Source organism: Podarcis cretensis (genome assembly GCF_951804945.1).
Source record: "Podarcis cretensis genome assembly, chromosome: 8".
NCBI lineage: Eukaryota > Metazoa > Chordata > Lepidosauria > Squamata > Lacertidae > Podarcis > Podarcis cretensis.
This window is the reverse complement of record NC_137177.1, coordinates 93,643,534-93,660,536: the sequence shown is the minus strand read 5'-3', so window position 1 is coordinate 93,660,536 and position 17,003 is coordinate 93,643,534. Positions and strand designations below refer to the sequence as shown.

Sequence of the window (17,003 nt, the reverse complement as noted above, 5' to 3'; positions counted from 1 at the left end):
CCATACTCCCCAATCTATTCCAAGTGCTGCTCATATATTAAAAGACAGCCCCTGCCTAAAGGCTCACAATTCAATAGACGTGATACAAAAGGAAAAGGGGATGTGTTGGGCAGAGGAAAGCAAGCACTGGAGCAGCTGCAGCTTCAGTGACTGATGGGCAGAGCTCGGCTGGTCCCTCCCAGGGAGACAGGGAGGGAAGCCTGCCAGTGGCCCTCCACAGATCACGGTAGCAGAAGCTAGACTGTGCCCCAGAATACCAGGTAACTGGCCTATGCAGCAGCAGGGGCAATGCAAACAGGTCTGTTTGGAATCCTTGCTTCTGATGGCACCACTCTGTTGGAATTTCAGATCACAGATCAGCAACTGGGAGGGGGCAGAATTAAATTGCCATTAAACTATGTTAGAAGAACATATTTCCCTCATCCAAGAGCAGAAGCAGTTCCATTTGTATGCATCACTGTGCCTGCACATTTTTTTCAGGAAGAAATTTGTGCATTAAATAAAAGAGAAGAGTGCAAATAAGAGAGCGAAACAAATTAGCAAGGATAAGTGGTGTCAAATAGCTACACTCTTTGGGGTGAGTGTTGGAGCAGAGAAGGAATGTATTTTCCCCTGACAGACGCTCAGATGATCTAAAGGAAAAAAATCACTTTTAGTGACATGTGAAAATATCCTTAGTGTTGCATTGCAGAGGAGCAGCAAAGTCTCCAAATGTTGTGCTGCAGTTCTCCACCTCCCTCCCCCATAAATTGATATTGAAATTGAAAAATACATATGGCAAAAAATTAATAAGGAGAAATGTGCATATATATATCTTAGAGATATACAGAAATGTGTTATATTAGGCAAAATTGCTTAGAAAAATATGCATATAAAGAGAAACAGCCACTAAAATGCTGATGGATATTCATTGGCTGCCCCTCCCTTTAATGGCAAACTGATGTGGCAAAGTGGCACACTGAACCTAAAACTGAAAGGAGAGAGAGAAATGGGCAGAAATTAAAATGTCTCCAATCTCTAGAGGTCTCTGCACCCAGTGGTGGAACTTCATGCTCCGGCACTGGGGGGGGCGGGGCGCGGAGAGCAGGCGGATTGGGGCTGGTGTGTGTCCTGGGGCGGGGCATGCCGCCTGCAGGGGGGTGGCACCCAGCGTGGGCAGGCGCGGGGGTGAGCCGTGATGGCACCCTACCAGGATTGCACTGCCAGGGGCGGTGCACTCCCCCTGCATTCCTCTTCCTCCGCTGGTGTCTGCACCCAGTTCTGTGACAACAGGCACTGGGGCTTCCTTGAAACTTGGTTGAGTTGCATAAGTTGTAGTCAATATTACCCCTACTCAAAGTAGACCCATTGGAGATAATGAATGTAACTAACTTAGGGTCATTGTTTTCAATTGGTCTACTCTGAGTTGAACTGGGTAGAAGCCCGTGTCTTTTGGTTCTTCATCATGCATGTATCAACTTTATCACTTTATCCAGCTACTGGCCCTACATTTAAGCACCCAACCACATTCCTATGCTCAGTCAGAAGCAGCCACCATTTGTTTCAACAGGACTCACTCCCAGATAAGTGTGTATAGGATTGCAGCCTGCACATGTAAGACCGCAATTCTAAGCACATTTACTAGGGAGTAAGCCCCTTTCACTTCTATAGAGTTTACCTCTGAGTTAATAGGCTTATGATTGCCTTGTAAGGCTGCAACCCTGTGCATGCTTACCTATGAGGAAGGCTCACTGCAGATAATGGGCTTTCCTTCTGAACAAGCACACATAGGATTAGGCTACATCTCTCACTGAAATCAATTGAACTAGTTAGATGTCCAGATGCTTTTGGTGGGACAGAGCCATTACTGACTATGGCCAGACTAGGTCTACCGTTCTCCTTCTCCTGCCCCCACCCACCCACTCTTTGCTTGTGTGTAATGGTCTTGTATTAATTTTAGAATACTGGGGGTGGAGGGGGGCACCTCAGGACCAGGGCCTGCAATTATGTGGGGAGGGGCTTATCTGTCCCCCAATATTTTATTCAAGTTGGCACCCCTGGTTATATGTCAAGAACACATAGGGAAGGGGAGGAAATTTAAATTTAAATTTATTTATTAAAGTGAAGCTTTAAGGTGGTCAAAAACTGGGCAGTTAAAAGACTAGGACTTTCATTATGCCTGTCAACTGTCCTGGAAAAACTGGGGCATCCCATTTTCCCCCCATGAGAGCATGGCGGTCAGTTGGGGTGTCTTGCTCTTGTGCAATTTTGGGCCAAGATCTCGCCCTGTTCCGTGAACTCGCACAGTGCACCAACACGTGCTTTTTTCCAGTCTGAGATTTTGTGCAGTACCCCAAATGCACATTTTGGGTGCCTGCCAAACCCCCCACTTTTTCTGCACCCATGATCTTGTGCAGGTCACGTGACTCATATCGGAGTGCAGACCCGGATGATAGTGTCCCGGTTTGGAGCAATGTCATGTTCGAGGGTGTGCTTTAACCAGGAGCAGAGATAAAATCCATGGGTAACAAAAAAGTCACTTCCTTTTAAAAAAACAACCCCAAAATTTTTATTAAGTTTTACATTTTTATCATATTTACAACATAACAAATAATAATAATAATAATAATAATAATAATAATAATAATATCTTTATTGTCATTGCCCCCTCTCGGGGACAACGAAATTACTTGGCTGCTCCATCCACCCAGGTAGGGCACTCCACTCAAAATCAGAACAACTATAAAAACACTAATTAAAACAATATCGTATAATACAGCAAGGAAGATTAGATGACTTTCAAAGTCCAGGTTTCCCATTCAGGGCCGAGATCGCTCTGGAGAAGAAGCTGTTCTTGAGACGGCTCGTTCTTGTCTTCATCGTCCTGTATCTCCGTCCCGACGGCAGGAGCTCGAAGAGACAGTGACCAGGATGTGATGGATCTTTTACTATGTCCAGTGCCTCCCTATGGCACCTTGTGGCATAAATCTGCTCTAAGGTGGAGAGTGGGCAGCCAACAATGCTCTCTGCCGCCTTCACAACTCTGCACAACACCATCCTGTCCTGGGTAGTACAGCTTCCGTACCACACACATAAGCCATAAGTGAGCACGCTCTCAATGGCACAGTGATAGAAGGCAAGCAGCAGTTTCTGCGGAAGATGGTTTTTCCTTAGGATTCTCAAAAAGTACAGTCTCTGCTGTGCCTTCTTCACAAGCCCCCTTGTGTTGACACTCCAGGACAGATCCTCTTGTAATTCAATACCCAAAAATCTGAACGTTGTTACCCTCTCCACACAGACCCCATCAATCAAAAGTGGCTGGACATTGCTCTTCTGTCTCCACATGCTCCTTTGTCTTCCTTGTATTTATGAGCAAGTTGTTAGCTCTGCACTACTCTGTCAGCCGCTCCAGCTCATCTCTATAGTCCGTTTCACCCTCCCTTTCAGAGATGAGCCCAATCACGGTTGTGTCATCTGCAAATTTGACAACCCTATTACTAGGGTGAGCAGCGACACAATCGTATGTGTAGAGAATATAAAGGAGCGGACTAAGTACGCATCCCTGTGGTGTTCCTGTGTTAGTCTTAAGTGTATTAGAGGTATAAGGGCCCAACCGAACCCTCTGGGTGCGGTCTGACAAAATGAAACAAAGCATTCCCCTGGTTCCCCCCCCCCCCTTGACTTCCCTCAGCTTTCTCTTCTGGTTTTCCCCGATATTGGCTTCCCCTGCTTTCTTTCTTATATCTTCATATGAATTCTATGTATAAATTATATTATTATTATTTAGAATTTTGACATCTTTATAGCTTTTATATTTATTTTTGTTGATTGTAAGTGTTTACTCAAACCCTGCTAGTGAGTCTATTTCTTTACATTGTTTCTGTAAATACAACATAAATGATTCCCAATCTTTTTAAAATTCTCTATTGTCTTTGTCTCTGAGTCTCTCTGTTAGTTTCGCCATTTCAGCATATTCCATCAGTTTTTGTATCCATTCTTCCTTAGTTGGTATTTCTTTGCTTTTCCATCTTTGGGCTAGTAGCATCCTAGTCGCAGTCATAGCATACATAAATAGTTTCTTCTTTTCTGTTGGTAGTTCTTGACCCAAAATGCCTAGTAAAAAAAGCTTCTGGTCTTGTAATAAAAGTCAATTTAAACATTTTTTATTTCATTATAAATCATATTCCAATAATTTTTAATCAGTTTGCAAGTCCACCACATAAGGAAAAAAGTGCCTTCCTTTTCTTTACACTTCCAACATTTGTTGGAACCTGTTTTGTACATTTTTGCCATTTTTTCAGGTGTAATATACCATCTGTACATCATTTTCATATAATTCTCTTTTAATAATATACAATCCGTAAATTTCAAATTCACTCACCACAATTTTTCCCAATCTTCCATTTGTATATTATGTCCTATATCCTGCACCCATTTTATCATCACACTTTTCACCTCTTCATCTTTTGTTTCCCATTCTAATAATAAATTATATGTTTTCTTCAAAAGTTTGGTATTGTCCTCTATGTCTTTCCTTTGGAATCTAGAATAGTGTAGCTAAAACCTTTCTTTTTGTCTTCTTTGAAAACCTCATTTAGTTGCTGATATTGCAGCCAATCATAAACATATTCTTTGATCTCCTCAAGTTCTTTCAGCTTTAAATTCCCTTCTATTTCTGTCAGTAGGCCATGTTTTCCCCCTATTTATTTTTTTAATTGAAATTACTTCTGTTGGAGAGACCCACCATGGAGTCTTTTGTGCTAACAATTCTTTATGTTTTCCCCAAGCTCTTAAAAGAGATCTGATTATAAAAAGCTTTGTGTACTTTCCATTTATTATACCACAGATAGGCATGCCATGTTATCATGTCCTTCCAAATCTAGTAAATCTGTATTTTCTAATTTTATCCAATCCTGGATCCAAGTAATACAAGCAGCTTCATAATATAAGCGGGAAGGGAGAAACCTCCTCTAATATCTGTGAGTATTTTGTATTTTATCCTTGGCCTCTTTTCTTTCCATATGAATTTTGAAATATCTGTTTGCCATTTTTTAAAGCAAACTTGTGATGGCCTGGGAATCGGATTCAGAGGCTGAACCTGAGGAATCCCAGACTGCACAGGAGTACCCGCCTCCAGGGCCAGTTGAGCCGGGACTGGGGCTTGAACCTGAAGGGCCCTCACCTGTGCTGGATCCTCAGGAGCAGACACCAGCTGAATCCGCTCTGGCTCCGGAGGTGACTGAGGACCCATTGCCTGCAGGTGCTCCTCTCCCAGCCCTGTCAGGGGAAGTTGAGGTTGCCTCTGGGTCCAGTAACCCTCCAGCCTCTCCTGAGCTGCAGAGGCTCAGGGCAGAGAGGCGGAGGGAACTAAGTTCTCGCAGGAGGAGTGCTCGCCTTCAGGCCAGGAGAGGCGAGTCACCTGTGGACTGGGGCCACCCTATGCCTCAGAGGAGATAAAGGCCAGCCTGCCTAGTCCCAGGTTGCGGGAGCAACATCGTTGGTTACCTGTTCCTGCCGGCACCCTGTCCCGCTTTCTGCCAGAGTTCCTGACCACGCCCAACTCCCTGCCTTGGACCCCGCTTCAGCCTCGGACCAGACACTGACCACGCCGCATGGTAACCCCCCCCCCCCCGGGACCAGCACAATACTGTATTACTTAATGCCTGTATTGTCTGAAACAAAAACAACATTTTTGGCAATGCGTTCATCTTAATGGCTGCAATTCTTCCTAATAGTAACTTCCTAGATGGCTTTGTGATGGACCATTAGAAGAGCTGCACCTTGCCTGGGCTACCTGTGGGATTGGCTGTTACCTGCCCACATTTTGGACCTGAACTGCTTCCCTGTGCTTGATATTTCTTGGATTGCACTGTACCGTCATCTCTGCTCTTCTTGGTGAGTGTTTTGGTAAGAGGCTTATACCTCCCGCAACTGGGATGCTAGATCCCAAGGGCAACCACTGGAGCAGGAAAGCAACTGGGAGTCAGTGAAATTGAGGCAAAATAAGTGCTAATTACAATGAACAGCTCACTTCAGCTAAAACTCTGGCAATTGCAAACTGGGACAAAATGTTGTCCTCTAAGGAAGGTCAAATGTTTCGGTACAGCCTCCTGCTGTTTCTTTGCTGGGTGTTTTGTACGTGACTTTCTCTTTTTATTGCCCGGTTCATTTGCAACTTATTACTGGGTGTTTTGGGGTGTTTTTGTTTTTGCATCCTGGGTAATGTGCTCAGATGTTTTACCTGACTAATGAATCTCAGAATAGATCCTTGTTTCTCTTTAAATAGCATCCAATCATTGATTATTTAAGGGACTCTTTGGACTCAAGCCCTTGGTTCCTCTCTCACTGAGGAATCCAATAACATCTTAAATGGATTGATTTTAATGATATTATCAAATGGAATGGCAGAGTCTGGATGCACCTAGGGAATAATAGCTGAATCCTTCTGTGTCAAATACCGTATTGACGTGAATACAAGCCACACCTTTAAAATTAAAGGCTTATTAGTGGGTGCGGCCCACCTCCCAGCTTTACCACCTTGAATGGGGGGCGGGGGGCGGCCAGCGCGCCCACCTCCTGACACTACCACCTCCCGGCACTACCTCCCCCATCTGGCACCAGGAGAGGCCTGGGAGTGGCGGGCTGCTTCTTGGGGGGGGGGGGAGCCGTGCCGCTTTGCCAGCAGCGTAAGGTTGCAAATATAAGCCACACTTTAAGTTTTCAGGGTTGGAATTGGGGGGGGGGAGGAGTGTGGCTTATATTCGGGCCAATATGGTAATAGCTGAAGCCATTTGCTACATAACTGGTGATTATGAAATTACAGCAATGTCTCCCAAATTCCCCATTGTCCCTGCACATGAGATAAAACTGGAGGCCCATTTCATGCTCACATTTTCCCCATTCTGTTCCTTTGTTGTTTTCAGTGGTGCCATTGGGGTAGGAAACTGGCGCAGATGCGGAGAAGGCTGCTTGGCAGAATGAACAGGTGGGCTCCTATATACAGCAGGACTAGCCTAGCCATTTGTAAGCAACTGCAGTAATGCATCTGTGTCCATTAGGGATGAATGAACTTGTCCCAGAAGAACATTCCACTCTCTCATTGGCTGTTCTGTTTCTAATATGCCTGTATTACCAGTGGCAGGGTGTGTGTGTGTGTGCATGCGCTAAACCCTAAAGGTAAAGGTAAAGGTACCCCTGCCCGTACGGGCCAGTCTTGACAGACTCTGGGGTTGTGCGCCCATCTCACTTAAGAGGCCAGGGGCCAGCGCTGTCCGGAGACACTTCCGGGTCACGTGGCCAGCGTGACATCGCTGCTCTGGCCAGAGCCAGAGCCAGAGCCACACACGGAAACGCCGTTTACCTTCCCGCTGGTAAGCGGTCCCTATTTATCTACTTGCACCCGGAGGTGCTTTCGAACTGCTAGGTTGGCAGGCGCTGGGACCGAGCAGCGGGAGCGCACCCCGTCGCAGGGATTCGAACCGCCGACCTTTCGATCGGCAAGCCCTAGGCGCTGAGGCTTTAACCCACAGCGCCACCTGCGTCCCCGCGCTAAACCCTAGAAACTAATAAATGGTAGGATTATGATTATTTTGGCTTTGAGGGAAGAGATACCAGCTGCAGAGGAATTGCTGGGCTAGCCTATACAAGATGACCTGACCGAACTGGGGCCATTAAGAAACAATACAGGGCCAACACTGCCCTTCCCCTTGCCCCGAGGTGTGAACAGGGACTGGGTTCAGAAGGTGGCCACGATAACTGGGTGTGAGGAAACAGGAAAAAGAGAGTTTGGTAGCAAGGGGTTTCTTGGACAGGCTGGCTGAAGGCTGGCTGGGAGTGATGCCTTTGACTCCAGGGCTGCACAGCTGTGGGGGTCAAGCACCTCTTGAGGTGACCATGCTGTGAGCTCTGGACTCCCTCCATGCCGAATGAAGGTGTAAGTAGGTGAATAAACAATGTTTCTTAAAGCTACGACAGTCTCCACCGTGCCTCAATTCTCCACAGGGACACAGACCCTGGGTGAGTGCTGGGAACCCCCTGGGATCTTGTCACCATTCGGCAGAGAGAGGGGCATGCACCCAACTTCTGTGACATTATTATTATTATTATTATTATTATTATTATTATTATTATTATTATTTTATTTATTGCAATGCCAGCCCAAAGAGCTGATTCGTGATCCAAACAGTTAAACTGATTGGCTTGCAATAAGTAACAGAAGGGTTACAGTGAAATACCATTCTGTTCTAGTTTTTTCAATTGTCTTTACCATTTCAACTGTTTTTCTTATTGCACATTATTATAATTTTTTTAAAGATTTTTATTAAGATTTTAAAGGTTACATAAGTAACAACAAAAAAACACCCAATTAAACCAAAAGAGAAAGCAATACATAAAAACAAGTCACATCAAAAGAAAAAGGTAAAAAATGGAAAACAGACAAAAAAACAAGCAAAAAAATGCATAGAATCAAGAACAAAGGGGGAAAAAACAAAAAAAACCAAATCAAACCTTTACATAACTTTCCTTCTTTGACTTGTTTCCTTGACCTCCTCACACCTCCCCTCTTTGTATTCTGATTCAGTTAGATATTCCAGCAAATCTTTCATCCTTGTTTTTAGCCTAATAATTTATCTTAATATACTGTAGTTTAACATTCTCTTCTTTCACCAATTAATCATCCATTTTTACTTTATTTAATCTTATTTCTCATTAAAACTAATATATTGAACTTAATCTCTTAAGACATTTCCCCTAGGGTCATAAAAATTTCATTCCACGATTTTTCCATTTCTCATTAATTTTTTTTTTTAAGAAAAAATTCCTTATATACACTTTAAGTTCCCAATTTCTTTCCTCCGTCTCCTCTCCCCGGTCCCGGCCCCTGCCCTCAGTTCCATCAACCTCCCAGTGTCCATCAACCTGGAGATCTGATATCCGAGGCTCTTAACTCTTCTTCATTTCCCTTCTGCCGATCTTCTTGATAAACTTTGGTGCTAAAAAGCAGATCTCGGGGGAGCTCCAAGCCAACGATGCTTATATTCCTTCTTGACAAGTCTGCCAGGTTTCCATAATTAGAGCTAGGGCCCATAAAGTATTCCAAACCTTGTTTCACAGTTCTTCCAAGTCCAAAGGCCCCCGAGGCGCCAATCTCCTCCTGGCTCAAATTCATATTCCAAAAGTCATTTGATCCCTGCATAAAGGGATCTCTCCACTTTTCCTTTTCCAGATCAGGCCAGACACCCATCTTCAAAAACTGGCTTCTCCTAATTACAGTCATATAAGGCCTCAAGTTGTAATCCTCCATTTGCCTCTTTAGGGTTAAAGCTCCCCCATATTTTGCTTTATATTCAACAACAGCAACAACAGCAACTTTCTCCTTCTCTAATTCATCAATTTGTTCAGTTAAGAAAGATTCTTGTGCCGGGTTCTTGTCGACTTCTATGCTGATGCCCACTTTTGTTCCCAAGATATCAATATTAGCGGCCATGATATCTATCTGTTTATGCAGCTTTCCCAGCAGATAAATTGTCCTATTCAGAGCAGATGCTACTTCTTCCTTTACCGACATTCTTAAGAAATTCAAGGTCAAAACTAGTTTCTCACAGTCCTTATCTTCAGAGTAATTTCGCAGCTGCACACTTGTAACAATGTCCCAAAACTCCCTCTAGAGGGAAGCAGTCTCAATTTGTATCAAATCCTTTCCAGCACAGTTCCAAAAGTAAATTAATAACAGTTCCCAGTTACTTTTTCTTCTTTTTAAGTGCAGAAGCAGACAATAAGGAAGGACCTTTCCAATTACCGCCCAGTTTCAAATCTTCCATACCTGGGTAAGGTAATTGAGAGAGCGGTTGCTGAACAGCTTGGTAGGTTTCTGGAGGAAACATCGGCATTAGATCCATTTCAGTCCGGTTTCCGTCCTGGTTTTGGAACGGAGACGGCTCTGGTTGCCCTAACAGATGATCTCCGTAGACACCTGGATCGAGGCGGGTCAGGACTGCTGATCCTTTTAGATTTGTCAGCAGCCTTTGACATGGTCGATCATGATCTTCTGGACCACCGCCTCGCAGACGTGGGGATACAGGGCATAGCCCGTAACTGGTTGTGCTCTTTGGTCGGGGACAGAGGGTGGCACTAGGGAGGGAAATGTCATCGCGCCACTCCTTGGTGTGTGGAGTGCCGCAGGGTGCAATTCTCTCCCCGATGCTTTTTAACATCTTTATGGGCCCCCTTGACCAGATTATCCGGAGCTTTGGGCTGGGCTGTCACCAATATGCTGATGACACTCAGCTCTATCTGCTGGTGGATGGCCACACCGACTTGACCCCGAACACACTGACCAGATGCTTGGAAGCTGTGGCTGGATGGTTTCGTGGGAGCCGATTGAAACTAAATCCTTCGAAGACAGAGGTCCTATGGCTAGGTCGGGATGGCATGGGGATGAGGGACCAACTCCCTTCTCTTGCGGGGGCCCAATTAGTGCCATTGCCTTCTGTTAAGAGTTTGGGTGTAATCCTTGACGCCTCCCTTTCCGTGGAGGCGCAGGTTACAGCAACAGCCAAGGCGACATTTTTCCACCTTCGCCGCATCAAGCAGTTGGTCCCTTACCTTTCCTGCCCCGACTTGGCCACAGTGATCCATGCGACGGTTATCTCCAGGATTGACTACTGTAATTCGCTCTATGCGGGGCTGCCCTTGAAGCTGTCCCAGAAACTCCAGCGGGTACAGAATGCTGCAGTGAGGCTCCTCACGGGGTCTCTGCCATGGGAGCATATTCATCCAGTGCTTTTCAAGCTGCACTGGCTCCCAGTGGAGTACAGGGTCAGATTTAAGGTGCTGCTTTTGACCTTTAAAGCCCTTCACGGCCTAGGACCCTCATACCTACGGGACCGCCTCTCCCGGTATGCCCCACGGAGAGCCTCAAGGTCCATAAATAGCAACACCTTAGTGGTCCCGGGCCCTAAGGAAGTTAGATTGGCTTCAACCAGAGCCAGGGCCTTTTCAACTCTGGCTCCGGCCTGGTGGAACGCTCTGCCTCATGAGACCAGGGCCCTGCAGGATCTGATTTCTTTCCGCAGGGCCTGTAAGACAGAGTTGTTCCGCCTGGCCTTTGGCTTGGAGCCAATTTGATTCCCTCCCTCCCTCCCTCTCTCTCTCTTTTTCTTTCTTTTCCTTCTCCTCCTGCGATGAGGCTACATTTTAATATTTTAATGTTCCATTATTTTAATGTTGTATTTTATTTTTGTTTTTAAGTTGTAATCATTCTTCTTGTTTTTATTATTGTTTGTAAGCCACTCTGAGCCCGGCCTTGGCTGGGGAGGGCGGGGTATAAATAAAAAATATTATTATTATTATTATTATTATTATTATTATAAAAACAATGTCTTTCTTTTAAAGCTAGCTGTCAAATTAATGCCAACTGTCAAATTAAAGCTAGCTGTCAAGTTAAAGCTAGCTGTCAAATTTGTCCTGTTTACCGTCGATGGACTTTTTGCAAACCGTTCCCAGGTTCAGAGACATGATGCTTCAATCTTTAATTTTCCACCTTCTCCTGCAAATTCACTTGGTCAGAATTGATGGTTTCAATCAGTGGAGTTTTAATCCTTTCCACGAGACTTTCCAAAACCTTAGTTAGTAACTACTTTGCTTCAGTCTATTTACAGAAAGGGAAGGTGGACTTCCTGTTTAGACCTTCCCCGTTCGGTGCCAAATTAAATTATTTAAAAACTCAATTTCCCGTTCTACTCACGGGTTGTTGTTTAAAATCCAATTGTCCACAGGAAAAAAGTCAGTGCTCTCCGACAGCGGCAATGCGGCTTCGCTCCGTGAAATAAGCGGTCGATTCAAAGCACCGCGCCTCTCACCCCACGTCGCTCCGGATTCCCGATACCGGGTCTCCCCGCAAGTAGGTGGGCGCTGAAGGTGCCAGCCGAATCCCAGGTTCACAGACTTCTCCCATCTGTGATTTCTAAGGGTCTCTGCCGTCGCGGTCAGACCCTGTTTTTCACGGAGCCGGTTCCTCCCGATCGGAGGAACTCCGCCATTGCCGGAGGTGCTAACCCGGAAGTTCCTTCTTATTGCACATTATAGTGTTGTAACCTGCCCTAGGTGAAGAGCAGGTAAGATATCTTATAACTGAAATGAATAAATGAATAAAATATATGAAAACCATTTGCAAATGGGGCATTGTTCCTTAGAAGGTAAAGAGCTACAGGAATCGACATGTGAGCTGAGCAGGCCCAAAGATGCACCGGTCTGGATACTTACTCATGAAAACCACATATGCTCAGAGGCTGGAAACTAAATCTGTTTTCATGACCCATATTCCTCTGGTGTTTTTACTGATGCTGTCGCTGATGGAAGTATTGAGGGTGCTGTTGTATTAGCATATTGATGATTGCTATGTTTAAACTCTGTACTTTTGTTCTGTTTGTGAGTTGCCTAGAGGCTATTTTTGTATTGGGTGACTAATAAATAAATAAACAATTTCGAGTTTCAGCTGCGTCGCTAATTACAATCTAAAGAGAGGGAGCTGTAAGACCATTACACTACCTAACTGCCACTGCTCATGGTTCCAGTGGGAGGCTTTCTAAAATAAATTCCAGTACTGGAGTACTAAATGCAGCTTTTTTGTTCTTTCTATTCCATCACTGTCTGGGCCATAATGGGAGGCAAGGGAACAGGCCAGCAGGAATAGTGAATAGCCAGGAGCAACTCCAGGGAGATCCTGTCCATGAGCCCTGCTCGGGGGGTCCTGGGCAGAACACCAGACTATGGTGGCCCCAGACTCCTGGGGTTGCCGGGTCAGGAGCATCCCAAACCCTGAGGTTTCAAATCAGAGACCTGGAGCATGTTGGAAATCAAGCCTATATAGGGAGAAACTGGCAACTCTCCCAGGCACCTGGCTTGGTCTCCGGTTGACCTCCCTGGCTGCATTCCCCAGCAAGATCCAGGCTAGGTCTCGATAGGCGATTCTTCCCAGCATGGGAAGAACACACCCACTCCCTCCTGCTCCCCCGGCAGGGAAAGGAGATAGACAGAAATGTATTTACATGCTTTTATTTCTGTCTCTTCAGCATTACAGAAAATGTGTCTGTACTCTTCAAACTCCAGCAATCAAGTGACAAAGACTTCCTGTACTTCGTGTACATACGCAAGAGGAAGGTCTCAGATTACACTCTGAGCAAATTCTGGTGCATTGCCCTGTGAATTGACTGTCCCACTGTTTCCCATGGACAGTCCCAACATTCCCATCATGTGATGCTTTCAAGCTCTCAGTTTGCAGCAGCGTTGCATCCATATCATAACATACTCCCCCATATGAATCAATGTGAGCTGCGAACAAAGCTTGATCCAGAGAAGAAAACAAACAGTTGTTATACATATAGCAATCCCTTGTTGTTTCAGTTCCACCCTTGGAACTACCCGCCACTGGTTTCCCCAGTGTAACTCTCTGGTTGTCTGACTTCCAAGGAATGAGTGCTTCTGCATTACCTTGGCTAGGGAATGTAGTGTTACGCTTAGCAACTCCCTGTTGTGTCTTTGACTTGGACACACCTTTAACCTGTCTTGAGTTGTTAACAACAGTAACACATGCAACAGCTGAGTTAGCAAACTCTTGAGAATACCTCTTGGGTGGTACGCCCTTTGTGATTCTCTCAGACCTGCGTATGAGGTGCTGATCCTCTTTGTTGACTGGTTCATTCTCAGGACTCTTTGGAGAACCAGTTCCAATAGTAAACAGTGGTTCAACCTTAACCTGTGAAGGTCTAGCTATTGTGTGAGATTTCCTCTCAATGACTGTGTCAACTGAGCTCTTTGAGCTATCTGTGTCACTTTCAGTACCACTATAATCAGCAAAATCATCATCATCATCTGAATTGTCCTCAGTGGGAAATGTGTGAACAATTACTCTCTCCTGTTCAGGAGCACTCTCTAGAAATTTTGTGAGAATCACCTGACCAGATTCAGACAAAATTACTCTGTAGAGACCCTTTTCATAACCCACAAAAATGCCTCTGGCAATCCTCACTCCACCTGAGGCTTCAGTCTTCACATGAGATCCAAAAACCTTAAAATGGACAACAGAAGGTTTTCTATGGAATAGCCTTTCAAAAGGAGAACATTCCATACCTTTTGAAACCTTTCTCAACCAAGTGTAACAATAACAAGATAAAGATTCAGCCCAAAACTCATGTGGCAAATGTGAACTCAGCAATTGTGCCTTCATGCCATTTTGCAATTCTTTGTTCACTGTAACACAAACACTTTTGTTCCATGCACCTGCAGAAACAGCAACCTTATGCTTTATCCCTTGCTTTTCCAGGAAATCCTGAAAATCCTGTAAAAGAAAAACTGGCTTTTCATCTGTGAAAAGACAACCAATGTTAGCATCATGAACATTTTTAACCTTATCACAAAACTCTTTAAACCTTGTTAAGGCTTCCTTTGGACTCTGCAAAATGTATATCCACACATAATGAGAGAAATTATCAACACACACAAGATAGTATCTTGCATTGCCTCTAGATGGTGCTAGAGGACCAATCACATCAGCGTACACTCGCTGAAAAGCACTGGTAACCTTCGTTACCTTCTGGACGTCCTTCGTCACACCTGCAAGAGAAATCATGTTAGACTCAGATGCAGTACAATATTTGCAATCATTCTGATCAAAAGTCAATAGATACAGTCCATCTTTCTCTTTGGCAGAAAGATACAGCTCTCCATCTTTGAAGATTTTGCAGCTTTCCTTATCATAGGACAACACCAGTCCTTTCTTGGTTATTTGCAAAACACTCAGCAGATTGAACTTCAAATCAGGAACAAAATACACATTGTTTATAGTCAAGTTCAGACTCTCCAGATAAACAGTTCCAAACCCGGTCGCTTGGATCTCCTGACCGTTGGCCTGTTTCACAGTGAAGCTTTGCTTCTCAAACGTAGAAAACAGTTCTCGCCGCGATGTCATGTGTTGTGTCGCTCCAGTGTCCAAAACAAAAGCGTTTTCCGCTGAAAATGCAGCTTTTGTCGACAGCAATGCCTTCACTGGTTTCACCTGGGACTTGGTACGACTTTTGCCTGACGCCTCAGGCTTTGCAGAGCTCCCTCTAGCTCCTTTCTGTTGACGTGGCTTCTTACAGTTGCGCTGAAGATGCCCAGTCTGTCCACAATTGTAACAACGGACAACGTTCAAAGCAACAGCCTGTTCTTCACTAGCAATAGCAGCGGGGGTGCCGGATCCCCGAGCTTCTCTCCTCCTGTCAGCGACATCTTTTGCAGCAAGGCGATCTCTCTCATTGAGAACCACAGAACAAATTCTCTCCACCCTAAGATATCTGGCAGGTAGAGAACCCAGTTGACTTGCAACTGTTTTATAAGTCCGATTAAGGCTGTTAATTATCATGAAGCAGAATATCTCTTCCTGAAGAGGGAAGTTGCGTTGCGCCATCTGCTGGTGTAAGAATTTCATCTCTGTCAGATGCACTTGCACATCTCCATCAGGTGCCAGTCTCATGTTTGTCAGCTTTTCAAAGTGCAGCAACGCTGTAGCACCAGCATCTCTTTGATGTATTCTACGCAGCATTTCCCAAATCTCATGCGCATATTGCAAATTCTCTATATGCACGAGTTGATCATCAGAGACACACAGAGTTATGGCCAACCTGGCTTTAACATTCTGTATATTCCAAGCTGCTGTGCGTGCAGCTGGGATGGGATTTTCAATCACTGTAAAAATCCTTTGACTCTGAAGCATGGCCCTCATCTTCACAGACCATGAGGAATAATTGTCATTAGTCAGTGGAGGTGGGTAAGGTAAGTCTCCCCCCTTCTTGGCATCCATTTTGAATCCAAGCCTCAGCTCTCAGTCACGCACTGGTAAATCCAAAAGTCTATTGGGTTGTTTACTGCTTTGCACCTGGCAGCAAAACCCAGGCTTGCTTGGAAAGTCCCTCCAAGAGCAGTGAGATAACAAACAAACGCTGCAATTTCCACCAGTATTTTTCCAGCCTCTCACAGTCCCAGCCTCGCTCTCGCGTTGGCTTGTAATTTCCACTTTACTTTTCAAAGCTAACTAGCTCAGAAGTAGCTGAAAAGTACTCATGTCTTATTGCTTAGCAACTGGACTTGGCAGGCGGCAGCAGCAGACCTTATCAGTCCCCAGGAATGTGAAGTATGTGGCTGTCTCTCAGTGCTGTTTTTATCCAAAGCAGCGTCTTCTATGAACCAGAGAGGAATCAATCTGCGTTCACTCTTTTAGCCCATAAATTTAGGGGTTCCGTTGCACGTAGCTTATCAGCAAAAACGTCTCCACCGGTGCTCAGCCGTCCTTGTAGCTTCCATCCGCTCGCTACCATATCTTCTCTTATCTCCTTGCAGAGGATGAATACGATCCATCGTCCTCTTTTGCTACCGCATGTAGCAAAACCATCAGCTCATGCTACCAGATGTTGGAAATCAAGCCTATATAGGGAGAAACTGGCAACTCTCCCAGGCACCCGGCTTGGTCTCCGGTTGACCTCCCTGGCTGCATTCCCCAGCAAGATCCAGGCTAGGTCTCGATAGGCGATTCTTCCCAGCGTGGGAAGAACACACCCACTCCCTCCTGCTCCCCTGGCAGGGAAAGGAGATAGACAGAAATGTATTTACATGCTTTTATTTCTGTCCCTTCAGCATTACAGAAAATGTGTCTGTACTCTTCAAACTCCAGCAATCAAGTGACAAAGACTTCCTGTACTTCGTGTACATACGCAAGAGGAAGGTCTCAGATTACACTCTGAGCAAATTCCGGTGCATTGCCCTGTGAATTGACTGTCCCACTGTTTCCCATGGACAGTCCCAACATTCCCATCATGTGATGCTTTCAAGCTCTCAGTTTGCAGCTGTGTTGCATCCATATCGTAACAGGCCTTGCTGGTGACACATCGATCATTAAGCACAGCCGCTGATTGCATATCATTCAAATAAAAACAGAATGTCTAACAAACAAACAAATATGTCGCTTGTTGGAAATTAACCTCAGCTAG

At 45.0% G+C, this 17,003-nt stretch overlaps 1 protein-coding gene and 1 long non-coding RNA gene across 4 annotated transcripts in view; both read right to left on the bottom strand.

Moving 5' to 3' along the window:
- The window catches only part of ZMAT4 (zinc finger matrin-type 4), a 284,724-nt gene that overhangs the window by 160,005 nt on the left and 107,716 nt on the right, over positions 1–17,003 (bottom strand). The window lies entirely within an intron of this gene.
- On the bottom strand, positions 2,612–2,932 carry LOC307222682. Its single transcript, XR_013841842.1, has 2 exons — positions 2,718–2,932; positions 2,612–2,676 (listed from the first exon to the last, which is right to left on the bottom strand). It is a non-coding gene; the product is annotated as an uncharacterized lncRNA (long non-coding RNA).